Below are 22078 nucleotides of genomic sequence, written 5' to 3'. Positions count from 1 at the left end.
CCAGTCTGCTTTGATGTGTTATGTCTCTCTTTCAGTACATACATCAGAGGCAGCCTAGACACATACATGGGAAATTCCCAAAACGGCCAACAATCCTGCACCAAGTAAATGGTTCCAACACTGCGCAGAAACCCTACTTTAGCAAACTAAATATAAACTTCTTAAATAGATATTTCTTATTCAACTATGCTAATGACATACACTGACAATGAAGACCTGTAGAAGAACCTAGAGAACATTTTTGGTGGAGTCAACTGGGAAGAAGTAACTCCACAAAAGGAGATCAGGTAAGTTTTACTTTACGGATCCAGACTTTTGCCCACTCAGATAGGATTGGAACGTAGCAAGCAATATGGAAACATTAGTAGTGGGGGAAAGGTGAACATTTTGATTGATTGCAGATAGGCTCACGTAGGGTAACTTAGTTCCTGGGATACCAGCCAGAATAAACTCCTGGGACCATTCCAAAGTGTCTGAAAGCTCAACTAGTCTGCTCTCATTTTCAGTGGCACTTTAATATGGATTACCCTGAGAGAAGCTAGGAGAGAATGAATTGCTCTGATGTTTAGGTTTGAGCTTCTTGCCAATTCGTTTTCCCAGTTGGACCAGAATCATAATCCTCTCAGGTGATCCTGAAAGACCAGAAAAGCCAGTCTGACTGCTCTCATCTCAGACTGCAGTGTGCTGAAATCTCTGACCCTGATCGCATTCCCTGTAACTTATGGTGCACCAAGTGCATTTCCTATCCAGAAAACTAAACATTTATGGTCAGTATTTTTTGGAATCCAGTCTGTGAAGGGAAGATCTACTATAATGTTCGCTTCATGCTTCAACAAACCAGCTGACTAGATAATGGAAGTTGCCCTCTCTTTCTTCAGCATCTTTTACAGGGCAGATCTGAGCCTTCAAGAAATATCTATCCACGGAATAATCTTGCAGAAGTTACCTCCGAACTATAGCCAGGACTGGATGGAAGACAGATATCATGGAGATTAGTGTCCAGATCTTAACAAATTTCTCTGTTTCAGGAAGATCGACCCTCCCTCTGTTTTATCTGCTAAGTATGATTTGCTCTGGATCTTTTTAAAAAATTCACCATAATCCCTTGTTCCTAAAGCACAGAAAAGGTCTTTCAAGTCACCCTGTCTAACATTTCTAATGATGCTTGTTAAGAATGTAAGATAGGAATGAGCATTTAGAATGCTCTGTACTCTTTAGCCTGTCTATTACCAATACCTTTATGAACACTGAGGGAAAAGAGGGAAGCTGACAGGCTGAAGAACAGCATTTTGTATTGCTAGTAGCTACTTCCAAAGACAAACTGAATTAACTTCTGGTAGTAAATCAGCGACTGTCTCTTTCTGGTGCTTTTTCAGTATATGGGGCCAAATTCCAACTGAGGTTTTTGGTAATGCTAGTGATACAATCCTGAGTATCTTTCACATTGAAGGGCAGTCTCTATTTCCCTCACTGCAGGTGGCGTGTAACTTATTTCACAATAGTTTGATGCTTCTCTGAATGCCTCAAATTTGGAGGGGAAATTAAGATCAGATGTGGATGAGCCTGAAACTCCAGAATAATCCCACTACACTCTCCTGTACCTACCTGCTGAGTCTGGTACAGTCTATGAATTGTAGGCTAGATCTATTTCCAGGTGGAGGCAAGCTTGACTGCGGTTAGACTGACTGTATACACTTACTGGAAAAATTGGGCTCATTTCATGATGTGTTTCCCTCTGGAGTTCCATGCTTACATCTCATCTCTCACATACCTATTGCTGTGAGTATTCATCTTTTGCTCTCCTGTATGAGAGCTTTTAATTTTTACGCTTGTTGGGAGTAGCAAGCAAATACTTTGTCTTGTCCATATTTTCAACTACTACCTATGAAATTTCCCCATTAATAAGCTTTGCCTACAGCTTTCTCAGACATAATTTGTTTTAATTATGCTCTGCCAAGGATTTTATTTAAAACTAGCCACTGAATCTGCTACCATGGCTCTCACCAACAGCCTCACAGATTTGATAAACAATGGTCAAAGACACTTTCTTCAATCATGACTTAAGTTGGTCAATATTTTGAGGAGGCTGAAGCTGGACAGCAAACAAGTCACAACAAATCCTTGTCTCTCAAGATTTCGTGGCCTTGGAAAAACATGTAATTTCTAAGGAGTATCTGCAAGGCATTGACAAAGTTTCAACATCCCTTTTGAAAGTGGCTTACATCTTCCTATCTGTAGGAAAAAGCCCTCTCCTTAAGCAGGTTTGCCAATGCCACCAATACCTTGGAGCAGAGAGAGTATGCTTGGCTCAGAATTTCATGACTTGCCAAATCACCCTATTATGCACAGTTCCCTGTTCTTCCCTAATGTCTTACTTGAAGCAATGAATGAGACTGCAAATTCTGTCTTGTTTGGAGAAGAGGTTGTATGTTTATTCTCCTTACCTGGTTGAATCTTGATGGTCACTGCCTTTTACCCTCTATTTAAAACATGCCTGGAGGAGACAAAAAATGGTTACCTACCGTAATTGTTGCTCTTTGAGATGTGTTGCTCATGTCCATTCCAATTAGGTGTGCGTGCAGCCAGAAGGTTTTTCCCCTAGCAGTACCATCGGGTCGGTCCGGACGCTCTCTGGGATTGCGCCTTCATGGCGCTGAATATATGGCCCCACTGCCACTTTAGTTCCTTCTTGCTGGATTGCTCCAACAGAGGTAGGCAGGTGGGTATTGGAATGGACATGAGCAACACATCTCAAAGAATAACAGTTACAAAAGGTAGGTAACCATTTTTCTTCTTTGAGTGATTGCTCATGTTAATTCCCAATTAGGTGATTACCAAGCCCAAATTTTGGAGGAAGGGTCAGAGCTCAAAGGTTCGCAGATTGAAGCACCGCCGTACCAAAGGCTGCATTTCCTCTAGCCTGCTGGGTAATAGCATAATCAGATAAAAGTATCTATAGACGACCAAGACACAGCTCTGCAGCTCTCTTGCATCAGAACGTGGGCAAGGAATGCTGATGAAGATGCCTGTCCCTGGTGGAATGCGCTGTCAGCAGAGGGGCCAGTACCTTCACTAGATCCAGACACGATCCATGACTAAATCCTTTGGGAGGAGACTGGAAGCCCTTTCGTTCTGTCTGTTTACCGTGATAAATAGTTGAATGGACTTCCAGAATGGTTTTGTTTGCTCGATACAGAATGCTAACACCCGGCAAATGTCCAATGAGTGAAGTTTTTGCTCACTGCTGCTTGAATGTGGCTTAAGGTAGAAAACTGGGAGAAAGATATCCTGGTTAACATGAAACTCGGAGACAACATTAGGGAGAAAAGCCAGATGCAGTCAGAGCTTAACTTTGTCCTTATAGAACACCGTGTAAGGAGGCTTGGACGTTAGGGCCTTGCGCTCAAACACCCCCCGGACCAATGTGATTGCTTCCAGAAACGCCACCTTATACGAGAGGTACAGCAAAGAATATGTTGCCAGCAATTCGAAAGTTTGCCCCATTAGTCTGGAAAGGACCAGATTAAAGGTCCCAGGCTGGGACCGGCTGTCGAATGTAAGGGTGCAGTCTGTCGAGGCCTTTTAGGAAACGACTGACCATGTGGCTGGCAAAGACCGATCAGCCCAGCACACCTAGATGGAAGGCAAAAATGGCGGCCAAGTGAAACTTTATTGATCACATGGAAAGCCCTTGCTGTTTGAGGTGAAGAAGGTGGTCCAATATGACAGGTATGGACATAAGTGTTGCAGACAGGAGGTATTGTGAAGACCAAATTGTGAATCTCTTCCATTTGGCCAGGTAGGTAGCCCTAGTGGAATGTTTCCTACTGCCAAGGAGGACTTCTCTGACCGGACCTGAACAGGCAAGCTCCACTGGGTTCAACCATGGAGCTTCCATGCCATGAGGTGAAGCAATTAGAGGTTCGTGTGCTGGAAGAGGCCGTAATCTTGGGTTATCAGATCTGGAAGCAGTGGTAAGATAATTGGGGTTTCCACGGACATTTGCAGGAGGGATGCATACCAGTGCTGGCGAGGCCAGGCTGGAGCTATCAATAACACAGAGGCCTCGTCACTTCAAATCTTGAGGAGCATCTTGTGAACGAGCGGTATGGGAGAAAATGTGTACAAGAGGTGTCCCTTCCAGGCGTCTGCGATGGAATCTGGTCTGTGATTCAGGAAGGAGTAGAACTTCAGGCACTTCCTGCAGTGATGCGTGGCGAACAGGTCTCCTGGGGGAAACCCCCACTATTGGAAGATGGTATTTGCAATATCTGGGCATAGGGACCACTCGTGGCCATGAAAAGACCTGCTGAGAAAGTCCGCCAACTCGTTCTGTACTCTGGAGAGGTACGACACCTCCAGGTGTATTGAGTGAGCTATGCAAAAGTCCCATGGTCTAAGGGCTTTCCAGGCACAGGAGAGAGGAGTATGCACCCCTGTCTGTTTATATAAAACATCACTGTTGTATTGTCTGTCATGACGATACACATTTCCCTTCCAAATGAACTTGGAATGTCTGGCATGCCAGACGGACACCTCTCAGTTCTCTGATGTTGATGTGAAGTGAGATCTCCACTTGGGACCAGACGCCCTGAGTTCTGAGGTCTCCCAGGTGTGCACCCCACCCCAATGCTGACGTGTCCGTCACCAGCGAGAGGGATGGCTGTGGGCTGGCAAAAGGAACACCCGAACACACCGCCTGCGGGTCGAGCCACCATAGGAGGGAGTCAAGGACCGGATAAGGAAGAGTGATGATCTTGTCTAGATAGTCCTGAATCAGCTGATACACCAAAGGCAGCCATATCTGTAGAGGCCGGAGTCTCAGTCTGGCATGTTGTATTACGTAGGAACAAGCAGTTGAGTGTCCCAGAAGCTTTAGGCAATTCCTTGCTGTGGTAGTAGGGAACTGCCTGAGACTTCGTATGTTGCACAGGGACTGGAAACGTGACTCCGGAGGTACACCCTCACCTGTTTAGAGTCCAATACCACCCCTATAAACTATCCGCTGAACGGGGGACTTCTGTACATTCAGTAGAAGGCCCAGATTATCGAAAGTAGCCAGATGATGCTCATGTGTGTCTCTACTTGCACCCTGGAACAGGCCTTGATTAGCCAGTTGTCGAGGTATGGGAACACCAGCACCTGGTGCTTGCGTAGGAACACAGCCACAACTGCCATGCACTTGGTAAACAGTCGAGGTGCTGCTGACAGGCCAAACAGGAGGACAGTGAACTGATGGTTGTGGTTCAACATGAACCTGAGGTACCTTCTGTGGGATGGCGTTATCAAAATATGAAAGTAAGCATCCTTCAAATCGAGGTCAGCGTACCAGTCCCCCAGATCCAAGAAAGGGATAATAGAGGCCAAAGAGACCATGCGGAACTTCAGTTCCTTCATGAACTTGTTGAGATTTCACAGGTCTAGGATGGGCCTGAGGCTGCCTTTGACTTTCAGTATTAGGAAATACCGTGAATAGAAACCTTTGCCTTTCAGCTCCTGGGGAACCTTTTCCACTTACGATCAAGTGCACCTCCTGCGCAAGCTGTTGCTCATGAGAAGAGGGATGGGGAAGGGGTTGGAAGGGAGGGAGAACTGGAGGGAGTATTCCCTTTCTACCATGCGGCGTACCCAGCAATCCGATGTAATATGGGCCCACGTAGGGCAGAAATGGGTCAGTCGGCACAAAAGGTAAGGTGGGATGGAACTGCAGTTCGGACTGGTGCGTCACCCGCGGGCACACCTTCAAAAGTTCTGCTCCTGGCCAGAGGATTGTCTCACCTGTCCAGAGCCCTGGGCTGAGGAAAGGTGAGGTCTTTTCCTGTTACGTCCATTCTGTGTCCGAGAAAAGTCCTGCCTGTTTTGAGGGTAGTAATGCATCCGACGAAATGGGTATTAACCCACGAAAGCTCATGCTCCAAAAGTCTGTTAGTCTATAAGGTGCCACAGGACTCTTTGCTGCTTTTACAGATCCAGACTAACACGGCTACCCCTCTGATACAAGGCAGGGGCTGTGGCTTGAAATGCCTTTGTTGAGTAGCGGGCGCGTGCAGGCCAAGGGATTTGAGGGTGGCCCTCGAATCCTTGAGGCTATGAAGCTGCAAGTCCATTTTTTTTCTGAAAAGAGGGCCAAGCCCTCAAAATGGAGGTCCTGGATGGTTTCTTGGATCTCAAATGGTAGACCTGAGACCTGTAGCCAGGAGCTCCTTCTCATAGCTACCCCAAAGGCCATGGTGTGAGTGGACGAATCTGCCACGTGGAAGGCTGCCTGCAGCGAAGTCCAGGCAATGAGCTTACCCTTCTCTACCAAGAAGGGAGAACTCTGCCCTGGAGTCTTACAGCGACAGCTCCATAAATTTTGCCATCTCTGCAGGAGTTGTAGCTGTATCTACTGAGGACAGCCTGGTGATTAGAAATTCAGAGATGGAGTCCCCACGTGAAATAGATTTTTCTTCCAAAGAGGTCCAGCTTTTCAGCCTCTCAGTTTTTCAGGGAGGGTCTCTGATAGCCTTGGCACTCCCATTCATTAGCCACTGTCTAGCGGGGGAGGTGTGAAAAGGTGCTCGAACCCCTTAGAGGGACGGAAGTATTTCTGTTTGTTCCTCTTTGCTATTGGTGGTAAAGAAGCAGGGGTTTGCCACAGCGTCTTGGTAGTACCTTGAATTGTTTTGATAAATGGCAAGGCAATACGGGAGGGACCAGAAGGGGTGAGAATGTCCACCATGGTGTCTGATGTCTCGACCACCTCCGCCTGGATCCCCCAGTTCTGTGCCACCCTTCTCAGCAGCTGCATTCTATTCTCATTCTACTGGCGCATTCTACTCTCCTCCAGGATGGGGGCCGTTGACGTTCCTGCCACTGCCTCATCAGGCGAGGACAAGGCCTTAGCTGGAAGTGGGTCCTGTTCCCTGCCCTTGGCACCAATGGGATCATGCGGCACCTGGTATTCCAGCGCAGTTCATGTCGGTAGCGGTGCAGTGGGTCCCAGCAATGTTGGCGCCGTCAGTGTAGCCAATGCTAGGTCCTGCCCCTGGTGAGGTGTCGGAGACACATATGAAGCTAACACCACAGATGCTGACCTAGAGTAGGACCTCTGGCACTAGCCAGGGCAGAATGCCCAGGGGGTCCAGAATGGCCATTGGGTGGGGGCCTGCCACTGACCAGGCCACGGCACTGGATGAGTCTGCTGTGCCCGCCTCTGTCAGACCTGAATCGTCTGCTTCTCCTGGATCTGTGGGACTCTGCTTCCAACTCTGAGCATTCACTATACAAGGACCACGGAGGAGCAATGCCTGGAACTCTGAAATCAGTACCACTCCTCTATGGGTCCACTGGTGGACTGTACAGGCAACTGGTACCAAGGAGATGGCAACTGGTGCAGTACCATAGAAGGTTTGCCTCTGGATGGCACAGAGGGTCTCACAGGTGCCATTGAAACCGAGCTCAGTGTCCTGTCTCAGCTCAGAGGGGAAGGTTTAGAGGTGGATGAGGTCGTTGGTGGCCTCAAATGCCTCCGGCGTGAAAGGCAACTGGAGATCATGGTCCTCCCAGATTGGGCAGTGCTGGGGGCCTGGACTCGACTGTTCCTGTGCTGGGGCAGGAGCAGACGTGACCCTAGTCGGTGGAGCTGAACACCTGTGGCCCGATGCGGGTCTCCCAGTGGTGGGCTCCTGCACCAGTCTGGGCATGAGGGAGCAGCCCCTTTCGGGTCTCCTCTTCCTGTGGGGCACAGGGGATTGAGAATGGTGCCATCCACTTCCCTGTGTGGAACCCTGATAGAGCCGAGGGTCTCTGGCAGAGTCCTTCCTCAGCGCCGACTCATGCATTGTCTGTGCATGACGGCGGCTCCACTGAGACAGGGTCTGAGTGAGGACGTAGAGCAGCCACCATTACCAGGATCTTGAGGCGCTGATTCCTCTGAGTCCTCAGACGAAATCCCCTATAGATCTTGCAGAGTGCTTTCTGGTGGCTTTCCCACACAAACACTTCAAGCCAGAAGTGTGGGGGTCACTTCTTGGTATAGACTTGCCACACACACTGTGCAGGGTTTAAACCTGTAGCCCTGAGGATTAATCTGTTGGTCTGTATAAAATGTCTTTTTGATAAAAGTGTGTAGGCTGCATAGATTAATAGAATTTGCAATAGCTGTAAATGCAAGATACCTAGAAGCTTCTAAACCAGACATCCTGGCCTATTTCCTCTGTGATGCTGAAAGCAACCTTTAAGACCCTTACTCAGAAAAGTGATAATAGGAAACAAACCTACGCAAATTGTCTAGGGACTTTCTGAATATCTGCTAACCTTTCACCTAGTTAGGTGCAAAAGTAGGGTATTTCTGCCCACAAAATACAACAAGTCTACCACAAGATACGTAGATAGTTGTCATTAGCACGTACACAAAGGTCAGCCTATGAAAACAGGTACCCTCACCTTTCCATGGGGTAAAGACAAATTTGGGCATAGAAGGAAGGATTTTTCCCTATAAAAGGTGTGATAATCCACCATTAGGGCAGGCGATACATCTCTCTGTTTCCTGGTCGTCTCAACCTGCTTCGAAGCCTTTTTCCTCCTACGAACGCTGTCAATACTAAGTCATAGTATTAATTCTTTTCAAAGTTGTAAGTATGAAATCATTCTTAATTTCTACTTCACCTCTAAGCATCTATGCTAAGAAGGGTTTAATTCATAACCAGTTTCTTTATAATTATACTTCCTCTAGCAGAGGTGTGAAATTCACTTTAGTACTATTTGCTGCAAAATGCATTAGAACTGTGTAAGATCATATCATATCTCCTAAAGAACTGTGATATTTTGTAACTTTGTAATCAAACTGCTTTTAACATTTTACATTTACTTCTTGTTTTATTGGTTTTAAATAAAAGGTCTTGTTTGACTAAACTTTGTCTCAGTGTAAATTCCTGTTATACCCCAATCTCCTTGTATTAAATTCTGTGAAGCCTGATTCAAGACGAACTTTTATCTTCTGATCACACATATTGGCGAGCCATACCCATATTATTTATATCTATTAATTATTACTAACATTCTTAATTAATTGGATAAATTCCACTGTCCCTACTAACCCTCCCCAAATCAGGCAACAGACTGGCGAGCCAGCCAGGAGGAGATTTGAGTATGTGTGACAGGAATCCAGAGATATTTCTGGACCGTTTTTCTGTGAAACGCAAGTAAATAGTTAATTTCAGTAAAACTCTGAAATCTTTCTCTTAAACCAGAGTCAGAATCAACTGTGGTTATTGCTGCTGGCAGCACGCCCAGTATTTCCGTTTTGTATTGTGGTTATACATCCGAAAGGTTTTTACTTTCACTTTTGCCTAAAGGATTTTAACTGTATTAGCTAACTGAATATTAACGTAATAAAGTTTAAAAGTGATATATGTGCACAGAAAGGGGTTTTTATATGTTGAAGAAGTTAATGAATGGTACCGAATAAAATATTTGCAGTAGCACAGGATCCGGTGACCCACACTAGTGGTGGCGGGGAGTTAATAAAGCAAGGTATTCATAGCCGCCAGAAAGGCCGCAATCAGTCAGAACTTGAATAGTTCAAAGATACCTTATCTTAGTCCCATTAACTCTTCCGGACTGCACCTCTGATCCGTCTGCCTCAGTATTCCCCGATATTTGGCAGGTCCCGACAGAGGGGAAAGACCTCTCGATCTGCTATAAGCCATCGAGAGAAGAGAGAAGAGAGTATCCCCCACTCCCTCTATTTACTTGGGACTTTTATGATACAGTGCTTAAACCGGTGTTAAGGGGTTATATTCCTGTTGTTTCTGTAAAAGGGACGCCTTTTTGTGTATCAGAAGTAAATCAACAGAGGATAGATTCTAGTGAATATACTAGACTATACTAGATTCTAGTGAATATACTAGGAAAAGAAAGAGATGAATTCTCTATTTCGTAGTAAGAGTGTTAAAAGTGAAGATAGAACTGGAGTGGAGTGTGTTGGAATTTCTAGCAGTTTAGCTTTGGAAAACTTTGCTAGGAAATATATTCAGGAACATGGTGGAGGTTTGGAGCAGCTGAGAAATAGTGGAATGATTTCTGAGCAGAGAAACCCGTGGGGTTTTGTGACTAATGTATTTGAGGATGAAACAGAGCAGAAAAAGAAAAGAGCTAAGGTGGTGAAGGGAATAGCTGTTGAATGCTTGCTTGTAGCTTGTAGTTCATTGGGAAAGAAATTGGATAAAAAGATGGAGTTACTCAGGGAAGTTCAGCAGATGCTGATAGCCTATAGAGTAGACCGTGGTCGGCTGTTGGAAAAGATTAAAGAACTAGAAAAGGGAGAAAATAGAGCAGAGGAAGTTGAAGAATTGATTCCCATTCCTATTGGTATGGTGGAACCAACAGAGGTAGAAAATCATATTGGACCAGTGACTAGAAGTAAAACAAGAGAATTAGCTCAAGCAAACACAGTACCTTCAGAAGCGAATTTGCAAGTTGAATCTGTGGAGTCAGAAGAGGAAATTGGCAGTGCAGAGAAAACTGACAGTCTGCCGATAAGAGACGGAAGTTCTGAAGTGACAGTTCAGGAGGCGGAGACAAGTGTCACAGTCAGTGAAGCAGTTAGTGACACAAACAGAGAAGCAGAGAAAGAGGAAAAAATCTCTACTTCTGTAGAGACAGCTTCTGTGAGTGAAGAAGCGATACCTTTAGAATCGGTCATTATTCAAGGGTTAGAAGAGGCCGTATCACAGGTAACACAGGTAGCTAATGCATGTGATGTAGTGATCTCTAAGTTACAAAGAGAGCTACAACAACAAGCAGGGAATAGAATTCCTGCTCCTCCACCCAATGTTACATTAGCACCATATAGAGTAGAAAATCCAGTTCCTTTGGGTGGACATTTATTGGCATTTGGGCAATCAACATTGCCTAGACCCCAGGAATTTCGTGGGTCCTCTACACCCCCGTGGTATATGCTGGTATCACCTAGTGTATTGGTAGAACGCCCTACCACGCCAGACTTTAGTGGACTAAGGGATGTCCTGCGTCAGTGTGGAGACACTTTGAATGTAAGCCATAGACATTTCATGGAAAATTATCCTAGATACCCAGGATTATCTCCAGTGGAAAGTTTTGATGGTTCAGATGAGGAAAATGTGAATCCAGGTAGAAGGAGGCAAAGAATAGAAATTGTAGATTTAAGCTCAGATGAAAGCTCAGATTCAGATCCAGAAGAAGGAACTGCAGGTTCCAATTCTGATTGTCCTGTAGCAGTTGTTACAGATATTAAAACCTTAGACCTGGTAGCAAAGCAAGTAGGAATGATGGAGGATTCTTCAGTTGCTATGCATGCACAACGTGTGCAGGAGACAGCAAAAGTGTTTGGCTTACCAAGGGAGGATTGGGTTAAAATCTTACAACTCACAGTGAATCGAGCATTGTGGAGTACTTTGCCACTTAAGTTTAGGGTAGGAGAGAAAACTTTTCAAGAGACAGTAGCCCTATTGGAACATAATCAGCACCCAGGGCAAGCTGGAGTAGCAATTCTGTCTAACTTAAAGCAGAAACCTAATGAAACTCCACATCAGTTTCATTTGCGGTTAAGTGCAGCTTGGCGGAGTCATATCAAAGAAGAAACAGATGAACTGCCATATATCAGTCTGCTTGTTAATAATTCCCTTCCTCAGTTAAGAGAAATGGTTAATATGCATATAACTGATGATATTTCTTTAAAAAGAACATTAGCCTTGTTGGCTAAAGCACATGCACAGGGAGGCTCTAAATTAGGTCGGCGTGGAGCCCCGGTTGCAGTACTTCAGGAACCACAAACTAATCCTACGGTGAGGATTGAGGGACCTCAACCTCAGCCAGGATTAGGACGAGGAGTTCCTAAATTCCCTAAGTATCAACGTTGGCAAAATGACCCTAACCCACGTAATAACCCTGGACCTTCGAGTGGCCAGGCCCCTCGACAGGGTTATGCGTTTGGATCCTATGCAGGAGCCCGGGATCGTGTTCCTTTCTTTTCAGATGCTGCACAGAACAGTTCACATCTGCAGAGACCCAAATCACCGCCTTTGCACAAAACTGAGGACTCAGTTGTGAAAATGTTTAAAACAGTGCAACAGACGCTTGAAGCTCAACGACGGGCTATCCGAGAACTTCATGCCCGTGTGAATGAGCTGATGATGATGGAAGGCCAAGGCTCAGCAACCTTGAACCGTCCAGTGGCCTCCGTCGATCCATCCCCTTTTCCCCAGTGGACAGCCACTCCTCCAGAATTGGCTGCCTCTGAGGAGATAGAGGAGGAACCCCTTGATTATCTGACAGCATATGCTGCATGACTACAAACAACCCCGAGTGTAGTCATAACCCCTTTAGACAGAGATACAAGTGGAAGACCCACAATATCTGCAGTGATAGAGGGACTAGACAGGAATCTCATTATAGATACTGGAGCAGCAATCAGTATTCTCCATGTCGAGGATCCTAGATCCTCTCCTCTATCATCAGGATGTACCAAGACACTTGCAACTTTTGCAAGTAATCAGGTTACTACCACACTTTCTACACCCCTTGAAGTACAAATAGGTCACCTAAGAAAGAATCATACTTTTGCATTAATGAAGTTAGCAGACCCAAAGAATTCCTTATTGGGAACTGATTTCTTATACAAACAGGGATGTGTTCTTGATTTGTGTAACCAATTATTGTGTCTTTCAGTAGAACAGGAAAAGGATGACTCTCCAGTAGTCATACCTGAGTGTGGCATGGTATCTCCAGTGGAGGACTTTGAACCTGAAGGGTATGATTTGGACAAAATAGTGGCTAAACATGCAGACCAACCTGAGTTACAGGCATTACTGTACAAACATGCAGATGCCTTTGCTAAACACAAACATGACTGTGGATGCATGGCCGTCACTATTGTTGTGGAAGGAGGAGAAATTTCAGCCCAAAAACAGTATCCTTACCCAGAACAAGCAAATCCATACATAGAAAAGACTAAGTCCTTGCTGACACAGGGAGTACTACGAAAATGTACTTCCACTGCAAATTCACCTATTTGGCCTGTTAAGAAACCGGATGGTTCGTGGCGTCTCACAATAGATTACAGACGCCTAAACCAGGTCACACCAACTAAATTGGTACAACCCAATATACCAGATTTAAAAGACATGCAAAAATTAGATAAGGACATAATAAAAGTAATTCTAGAGCATTCCAAATTAGACAAAGAGGGATCACTAACAATAGACCCTTTGTACAAACGACATGAACAGCAGTTACAAGTCGTAGATGGAGTTCTCATGTATACAGGAGGTCCTTTCCCTGTGTGGGTAGTTCCAGCTCACCTACGGAGGGAAATGATGTACATGGTCCATGACACTCCTACAGGAGGACATCAGGGAGTGGACAAAACTGTCCAACGTCTTGCATCTGTAGGGTGGTGGCCACTTCTTAGGATGGATGTGCAACAATATTGTGAAAATTGTCTGGCATGTGCCCAAGCTAATCCTACTCCATCCAAAAGAAATGCGCCACTAAAATCCCAAGTGTATGAAGGTCCGTGGATGGCTTTGCAGATTGACTTTGTAGGTCCTTTGCCAAGGACCCAAAGAGGTAACCAATATTTATTGGTGATTATCGATCCTTTCTCAAAGTGGATAGAGGCATTTCCTCTTAAGGCCAATACTGCAAAAGCCACTGCCAAGGTCTTGGTAGAACAAGTCTTCTCTCGCTGGGGGATCCCTGCAAAGGTAGAATCAGACCAGGGATCACATTTTACAGGACAGTTCTTTAGGGATTGTCTTAAATTGATGGGAGTCCCGCAGAGACTACACATCCCATATAGACCACAGTCATCTGGGATGGTGGAACGAACCAATCGGACTATAAAAGTGATGTTGAGGAAACTGGTTGATGCCAATGGACGTAACTGGGACACCCTCATGCCTTTAATTTTAATGGCATTGAGGGCGACACCGGCTGCATCTACTGATAAAACACCTTTTGAAGTGATGACAGGCCGAACAATGAGATTACCAGAACATTTAATTTGGCAAGCTAGTGGCACTCAATTAGAGGGAATAAAAATGGATACCTACCTGCAAAATCTGCAAAAACATTTAAATCACATTCACTTGCAGGTAGCTGCTAAATTGGGAAAATCCAGACGTAAGGCAAAGGCTTACTTTGACAAAAACCAGAGAGAGAATACTTGGGAGGTAGGAGACCAAGTAATGTTATTGTCATATAAGTCACCAGAACATGGGTTGTGTAATCGATGGATTGGACCTTTCCAAATCATTGATAAACTCAGTTCAGCAGTATATAAGATCAGAGTAACAGGAGGAAAGCATAATAGAGACAAGATTTATCATGCTAACCAGTTAAAGCTGTATCGATCGTCCAGGTCGCAGGAGCAACTTCCTCCTCAGGACTTAAGTGATCAGACGAAATCGCAACAATTGGAGCCCAGCAGTTTGCAACCATGAAATTGACATTGACATTTTTGACTTATTACACCCTTATTGTTGCTCTAAGGGTAGGACTATGCCAAAATCTTAAGTCTGAAACCGAACTATTGCAACCCCAGGAAACCAGACGACCGGATCGTACTCAGTTGTCTGAGCCCAAGCAACAGAACATACCAACAAAAAAGGAACGGACTATTATACTTAATCCAGAACTGGTCAACAACCCGATTCAACAGGTTAAGGGAATTCGGGGGAGGATGTTACTTTTGAATATCAATTAGTAGAAGTAACTGCACTACCCTCTAGTGGTTGGAAAAGATGTGTTGATTGCTTTTAAAGTTAATTGCTTTAAACAATGATCAGAAAAGAGATCAGCATTTGGGGAAAGAAATTATATGTTCTGCATATGGGGAATATGTTGTAAGCACAATTACTGATGCATTACGATCCTTAAAATTAGGAGAAGTCCCTGACTTAATTAAGGATGAACAACTAATGAGTTGGTATTGTCCTAAATGTTTTCAAAAGCTGGAAAAGGAAAGATCCACTTGTTTGGATACATGCCAGCATTTGTCAGTGGGTGCTATGAGAGAGATAGGATCTGTGACACCTCACCCCAACCGAGACAGTTGTTCTCTTACAAAAGATTGTATGATGGCACGGTCTTTGTATGTTTCATTCACGGTCTCGTTACCAGTGTTTGACCCAGACAAAGATGTGTACAGGCAATTGGCTGCTATCCATTCTATAGGTCACCTCGAAGATGACATCTACAGGGAACGCGTTAATGCACCTCCCCTGGTAGTCTATCACACTCCGACTCAGACTTGGAAGGTACCACAGATGGCCTGTTGTTCTGAAAAAGGACCCCAGTATATCTGTAGGTGTAATGTGTTTGAAACAGACACTGTTTTGTGTGGACTGCAGGGAGAGAAAGCACAGAATTCATCATCGTCATGCCTGGTGAGGCTGACCACATGGAAGACTCCGATGGAGAGGGTGACCTATGCTGGAAGGAACCAATTTTGCGTGGTTACCAACCAAAAGAGGTACCAGTATGGTCCCTTGGAGTGTCCTGTCACAGAGCCAAATTTCTGTTTTACCCCAAGGCAACCCACGGTAATAGGGAATCAAGTTATTTCCCCTATTCCTATTTTTGAGAACATTACCATTATTCAGTCTAACCCTGATTACCAGAATTTAACTATTCAAGGTACACCTACTTTTCTGGCTTATATTCCACCATTAGGGTTGCAACTGAAATCCTTAATGACTCGTAAAGAGACTCACCTCATTCAAATTACTAACAATATGGACGAAGCCCAACAAGTTATTACCCAATTAATGAATGAAGGGAATGAGCCTGCAACAACTTCTAAAGAAAAATTCGGATTAGAAGTATGGATAATTATCCAAGGAATTGGGATTGTGATTAATTTCCTTATGTTAGGTTATATGCTGTATAAACGCAACAAACCCAAACCAAAAACTAGGCAGAGACCTAGACAGACACCCAGACAATCACCTAAACAAATGCACAGACGAGCACCATCTGGGGATAAAGATGAATATATATACATGGTGCCCATTCCTGATACCTACTAAAATTTGCCCAGGTATGAAACTAAAAAGGGCCCCACAGATGTTAAGTCCTAGGTGACGGGGTTTCTTTATGTAAACCACCCCGTCAAAGGGGGGCGTGTAGCCCTGAGGATTAATCTGTTGGTCTGTATAAAATGTCTTTTTGATAAAAGTGTGTAGGCTGCATAGATTAATAGAATTTGCAATAGCTGTAAATGCAAGATACCTAGAAGCTTCTAAACCAGACATCCTGGCCTATTTCCTCTGTGATGCTGAAAGCAACCTTTAAGACCCTTACTCAGAAAAGTGATAATAGGAAACAAACCTACGCAAATTGTCTAGGGACTTTCTGAATATCTGCTAACCTTTCACCTAGTTAGGTGCAAAAGTAGGGTATTTCTGCCCACAAAATACAACAAGTCTACCACAAGATACGTAGATAGTTGTCATTAGCACGTACACAAAGGTCAGCCTATGAAAACAGGTACCCTCACCTTTCCATGGGGTAAAGACAAATTTGGGCATAGAAGGAAGGATTTTTCCCTATAAAAGGTGTGATAATCCACCATTAGGGCAGGCGATACATCTCTCTGTTTCCTGGTCGTCTCAACCTGCTTCGAAGCCTTTTTCCTCCTACGAACGCTGTCAATACTAAGTCATAGTATTAATTCTTTTCAAAGTTGTAAGTATGAAATCATTCTTAATTTCTACTTCACCTCTAAGCATCTATGCTAAGAAGGGTTTAATTCATAACCAGTTTCTTTATAATTATACTTCCTCTAGCAGAGGTGTGAAATTCACTTTAGTACTATTTGCTGCAAAATGCATTAGAACTGTGTAAGATCATATCATATCTCCTAAAGAACTGTGATATTTTGTAACTTTGTAATCAAACTGCTTTTAACATTTTACATTTACTTCTTGTTTTATTGGTTTTAAATAAAAGGTCTTGTTTGACTAAACTTTGTCTCAGTGTAAATTCCTGTTATACCCCAATCTCCTTGTATTAAATTCTGTGAAGCCTGATTCAAGACGAACTTTTATCTTCTGATCACACATATTGGCGAGCCATACCCATATTATTTATATCTATTAATTATTACTAACATTCTTAATTAATTGGATAAATTCCACTGTCCCTACTAACCCTCCCCAAATCAGGCAACAAACCCCAGGGATCAGGGCATTCCCTGGTACTGGGGAAAAGGCGGAGCAAAAGAGGGGGGCTACCCCCAACTGAAACTTATCTAGCACTATATTAAACTATACTACTATAAACCTACCTATTTACAGGACAAAAGTTCAAACTACTAGAGAAGTTGCACTTACAAAGCAAGAGCTATGAGCGTTTCGGCTAACCGTCACAGGCTGTCAGAAGAAACTGAAGCAGTGGCGGGTTGGCAGGGCCCTATATTCAGCGCCATGAAGGTGTGTCAACAGTGTGCCCTTGTTGCCAAGAAGGCTAACAGCATTTTGGGCTATATAAGTAGGGGCATTGCCAGCAGATCGACGGACATTATCATTCCCCTCTATTTGGCATTGGTAAGGCCTCATTTGGAGTATTGTGTCCAATTTTGGGCCCCACACTACAAGAAGGATGTGAAAAAATTGGAAGGAGTCCAGCGAAGGGCAACAAAAATGGTTAGGGGGCTGGAACACATGACTTATGAGGAGAGGCTGAGGGAACTGGGATTGTTTAGTCTGCAGAAGAGAAGAATGAGGGAGATCTGATAGCTGTTTTCAACTACCTGAAAGGGGGTTCCAAAGAGGATGGATCTAGACTGTCCTCAGTGGTACCAGATGACAGAACAAGAAGTATGGTCTCAAGTTGCAGTGGGGAAGGTTTAGGCTGGATATTAGGAAAAACTTTTTCACTAGGATGGTGGTGAAGCACTGGAATGGGTTACCTAGGGAGGTGGTGGAATCTCAGAGGTTTTTATGGTCAGGCTGGGATGATTTAGTTGGGAATTGGTCCTGCTTTGAGCAGGGAGTTGGACTAGATAACCTCCTGAGGTCCCTTTCAACCCTGATATTCTATGATTCTGTGACCCCATGGGGCACCCGGATGGACCTGACAGGTACTGCTAGGGGAAAAACCTTCCAGCTGCCATGCACGCTACACACACACACACACACACACCTAACTGGAATTGACATGAGCAATCACTCAAAGAAGAACCTCTCCTAGTTCTCTGCTTTAGGGTTATTGTAATATGAAAAAACTTGTTTGGTTAAGAACTGGAGCTAATTAGAGAGGATGAAGATCTGAAATAACTCTTCCTTCTTTAACTCACATAAGGCTGGAAATCAAAGGGAAGATTCTGTCCCCCATCTGAGATTCAGTCCCTCTTCCTAGATAGTGCTATTTTTGTGTTTTAGCCTGTGTGAGGGGCCTTAAATACCCATGCTCCTTGTCTGATGAGTTTTCTAAAAAAATCACATGCAAGGAGCACATCCCCGAGGGAGTCCAAACCATCCTCTGGGAGGAATGGGCGTCAGCGAGGATTCTAGTCTTTTTGTCAAGAGACTATTACTCTCCAAGATTTGACAAGGAACCTTTGTACGTGATGAAGCCGGTACTGTGCAGAGAAGGGGAACATTCACCTCTGATGAATCCTTAATTTAGAAACATGGTCCTGGCTGCCTGTTAAGAACCAATTTATCCTTGCAGAGGTCCCTCAGGAACCACCAATATGGGGAAATGTAGGAGCCCCCAAAATTGTACAGGCGCTAAACCCTTCACCTGGCAGAGCCAGGGTTCACAGGCTGGGAGCAGATGTGGCAGAGCTCCCCTTTTGTGGCTCCTCAACAGATCTTTATCAGATGGAGAGAATCCTCTGGCCATTTGCCTGCTCTATTTCACTAGCTCTGCCACGGGATAGGAAAGCACGAAAAACGGGGAACATAATAGATGTCTTATTCTGGGAAAGATCTTTGTTTGTTGTTTTAAATTGGTTTCCAGTGAACGAAGAGAAGGAGGGCTGGGAGAAGAGAACAGGATTCATTACTACAGCTTTAGAATGGCTTTAAGAGCCAGGAATAGTGCAAGAGCAGAGACACTGCTTTGTTTAGCTGGTTGGAGGCAGGGAATATGGTCTGAAACTGTTCGAGGCACAGCCAAACTCATAACCCCCATAGATACATTTTCAGCTGCCTCCAGTGTATACTAGAGGCAACTCAATTGTACTGAGTTGGTAGAATAACTACAAGTTAGAAATGTAAAGTTAAATAGTGATTAGTTTTTCTGGGCCTTCATTTTAGCTTTCTTATCTAGTTTTGTGAGTATATTAACTAATCAAGTTTTCTATTTCTTGGCAGATTTGTTTTAAAAGTTCTTTATCAACAGTTGACAGCAAGTGTTCTAATCAGAGACCCATGCATTCTGAAGTTCCAGGGCCATAGAATTTGCCAGGGAACCTACACAAAGCTGTGCTCCAGAAATCATGTTTCTAGTTAAAAGAAAAAAAATGTTTCTAACCATTGCTGAAGAAAACCTGAGCCAAATTTAAGTTAATGCAGTGATCTCTTCTTGAGTTTGTAGACAGCCTGAAAAAATAGCTGTAAAAGACATGAACCCACTCCATTAATCTCAAAGGACTGTTCAGATGAAAGCTATAGCAAATAGGGGGATGATTACTCAGGTACATTTTTACTATTTTTCTTTCAATTAAATGAAAATTTTCTGTCTTCTGCAAAACCATGTCACAGAATCTAAGAATCTCACCACAGCTTACTACAGAGTACACGAGGCTTTGTTTGTAACCTTTTTCAGCCTGGGCTTTAGCATGCTGGGAACACTAAAAATCTGTATCACAGCAGCATTTCTACCAGGTCCAGTGGTCTTGATATGTAGGACTGGTCTATAAAACAACTTTCCCCACAGAAAACCACCAACTCCTGTCCAGGACTGCCTCAGGATTTTAGTAAAAAATCTGAATTATTTGAGGTACATCCAAATGCATCAACAACTGACTCATAACAAGAAAGAAGGGAAGACAGACTTTTGCTGACACCAGGTATAGTGCAGAATTGGAACCCTATAGCTTTACAGATAATTGCCAAAATGCAGAAAGCATTTCAAAGGGTAATACTCCAAGAAAGCTCGGTCTGAGGGCCACAGAATTCCTGTTTTCTGGAGGGATGTGTGCAGGATTACTTATCAAGTCTTTCTGTAGTGTAACTATGATCCTGAGTAGCTAGTAATATTAACAATTTTAACATGACAAGTAATTTAACAGTCTAGTACAGTGTTGCCTTTTTGACCCACAAAGCTGGCTAATATTTAGGGTTATTTCCATTATAAGAAGAAATCAGTGATATGAGACAGATATATTCTTACTGCTATCTTGCTTATTTACAAAAAATATACATAAAGTTTGGTCTCCTTCAATGAAGTAGGAGAAAAAAAACCTAGCAGGCAGTTTTCTTGCTCAGTAATCCAAGTCTACCACTCCAGTGAGTTCTGCACCCACAAAGGTCTCTCTCTCTTGCTAATTCCTCTCAGGATCATGCTCAACTCCTTCTACATGCTTTTCTGACTCCAACACATATGCAGTGCAACTAAATCTCCTAGCCAGTGTCTAACAGAAAACCACTCACTCCACATGGCTTAGCTCTGACCTGCTATGTTGCCTAGTGCCTTGAGTGGTAGCTCCATATAGCTATTCTTGCTACAAAAAGGGGTCTTATTCAATCCTTCTGCTGAGCCTGAAAGATTACTTGGCACACACATCAGCTTTAAAGAGGTCTGATTATCTTTGGATCTACAACTCACATGAAGGTAGCCATCTCTCGCTATAACAATACCTTGGGATATTCAAGTATTTTTGTGTTAGTGTACATAAACTGAAATAAAAATAGTACATCTCTACCCCAATATAATGTGACCCAATATAACACGAATTCGGATATAACACGGTAAAGCAGAGCTCCAGGGGGTCAGGGCTGCGCGCTCCGGCAGATCAAAGCAAGTTCGATATAATGCGGTTTCACCTATAACGCGGTAAGATTTTTCGGCTCCCAAGAACAGCATTATATCAGAGTAGAGGTGTAGTGTGCTCAAGATAGCCATTCCACCCCTTTCTTTCAGAGAGGAGATCTAGGACATCTACCACAAACAATTTTATGTTTTGGTTTTTTTTTAATTCTCTCTCTTCCATGTCACTCATTCTGCCTCTATGTCACTATTCCATTGCCTATTGCTTCTATTCTCTTTTAGATCAACATCCCCATTCCCTTATTCTTTCATATACATACCATACTAGGTGGTCCAACTCTTAGCTTGCTCTAGTATTACTGTTTTTCCTTTCCTGATTCCACTTTTGTTCTGCTCTTATGTTTTCTCCCCAAGCTCTCTCATCTCCAGTGAGATATCCACTGCACATTAACTAGTCATCCAAATAACTCTCCAATAAAGCTATTATCCCTTGTACTTGAGATAGAGAAAACCTAAGTGATTTGATTAAAGCCATAAGGAAGTGAATATTTGAGTATGAATTAGAATGATGGAAACCTTTATTCAATCCCACATTTACTCCACACTGTTTCATGCAACTACTGTAGATAACCCACCTTCGACACTGAGAGACTATACTAGGTGCTGAGCAAAAAAAGCAGACTCACTTGCAGAAACTAACTGGGGAAGAAACTTGAAGCATAGTCTGAGTGGTGTGACGGGGTGTATCAACCCCGGACTGGGCAAGCAGGAATTCATCACTCACTGTGGGCCCAAGCGGCCACGAACCTCAACATTGCTGCACATGCTTCTGGTGGAGGGAGCAGATAAAAGGAAGCAGCTCACTCCAGTCTGAGCTGGCTGAGGAGGAGGATGGACATGCGCTGCTGACTCCTTCTGAAGTACCGTCAGATCTCCTGACTGCAAAGGAGGGTATCCCTGACTACACTAAGGGAGATCCCTCATTAACGGAGGCAAACAGAGATGCCAAGCCACAGCCTATGGAGAACAAGCCTCCAGGAGACTCAAGGGTTGGAAGTGACGCAGGGAACGCACTGGAAGCCGCCAGTTGACCCTTAATAAGTTGATCATTGGC

General features: G+C 44.0%; 1 protein-coding gene across 1 annotated transcript in view; it reads right to left on the bottom strand.

The window, feature by feature from the left end:
* Positions 1–22078, bottom strand: part of LOC123363189 (centrosomal protein of 192 kDa-like) — a 220227-nt gene that overhangs the window by 66664 nt on the left and 131485 nt on the right. The window lies entirely within an intron of this gene.

Source organism: Mauremys mutica, chromosome 2 (assembly GCF_020497125.1).
Source record: "Mauremys mutica isolate MM-2020 ecotype Southern chromosome 2, ASM2049712v1, whole genome shotgun sequence".
NCBI classification, from domain to species: Eukaryota; Metazoa; Chordata; order Testudines; family Geoemydidae; genus Mauremys; species Mauremys mutica.
The sequence above is the reverse complement of the archived record's forward strand: the minus strand, read 5'-3'. Positions and strand labels throughout refer to the sequence as shown.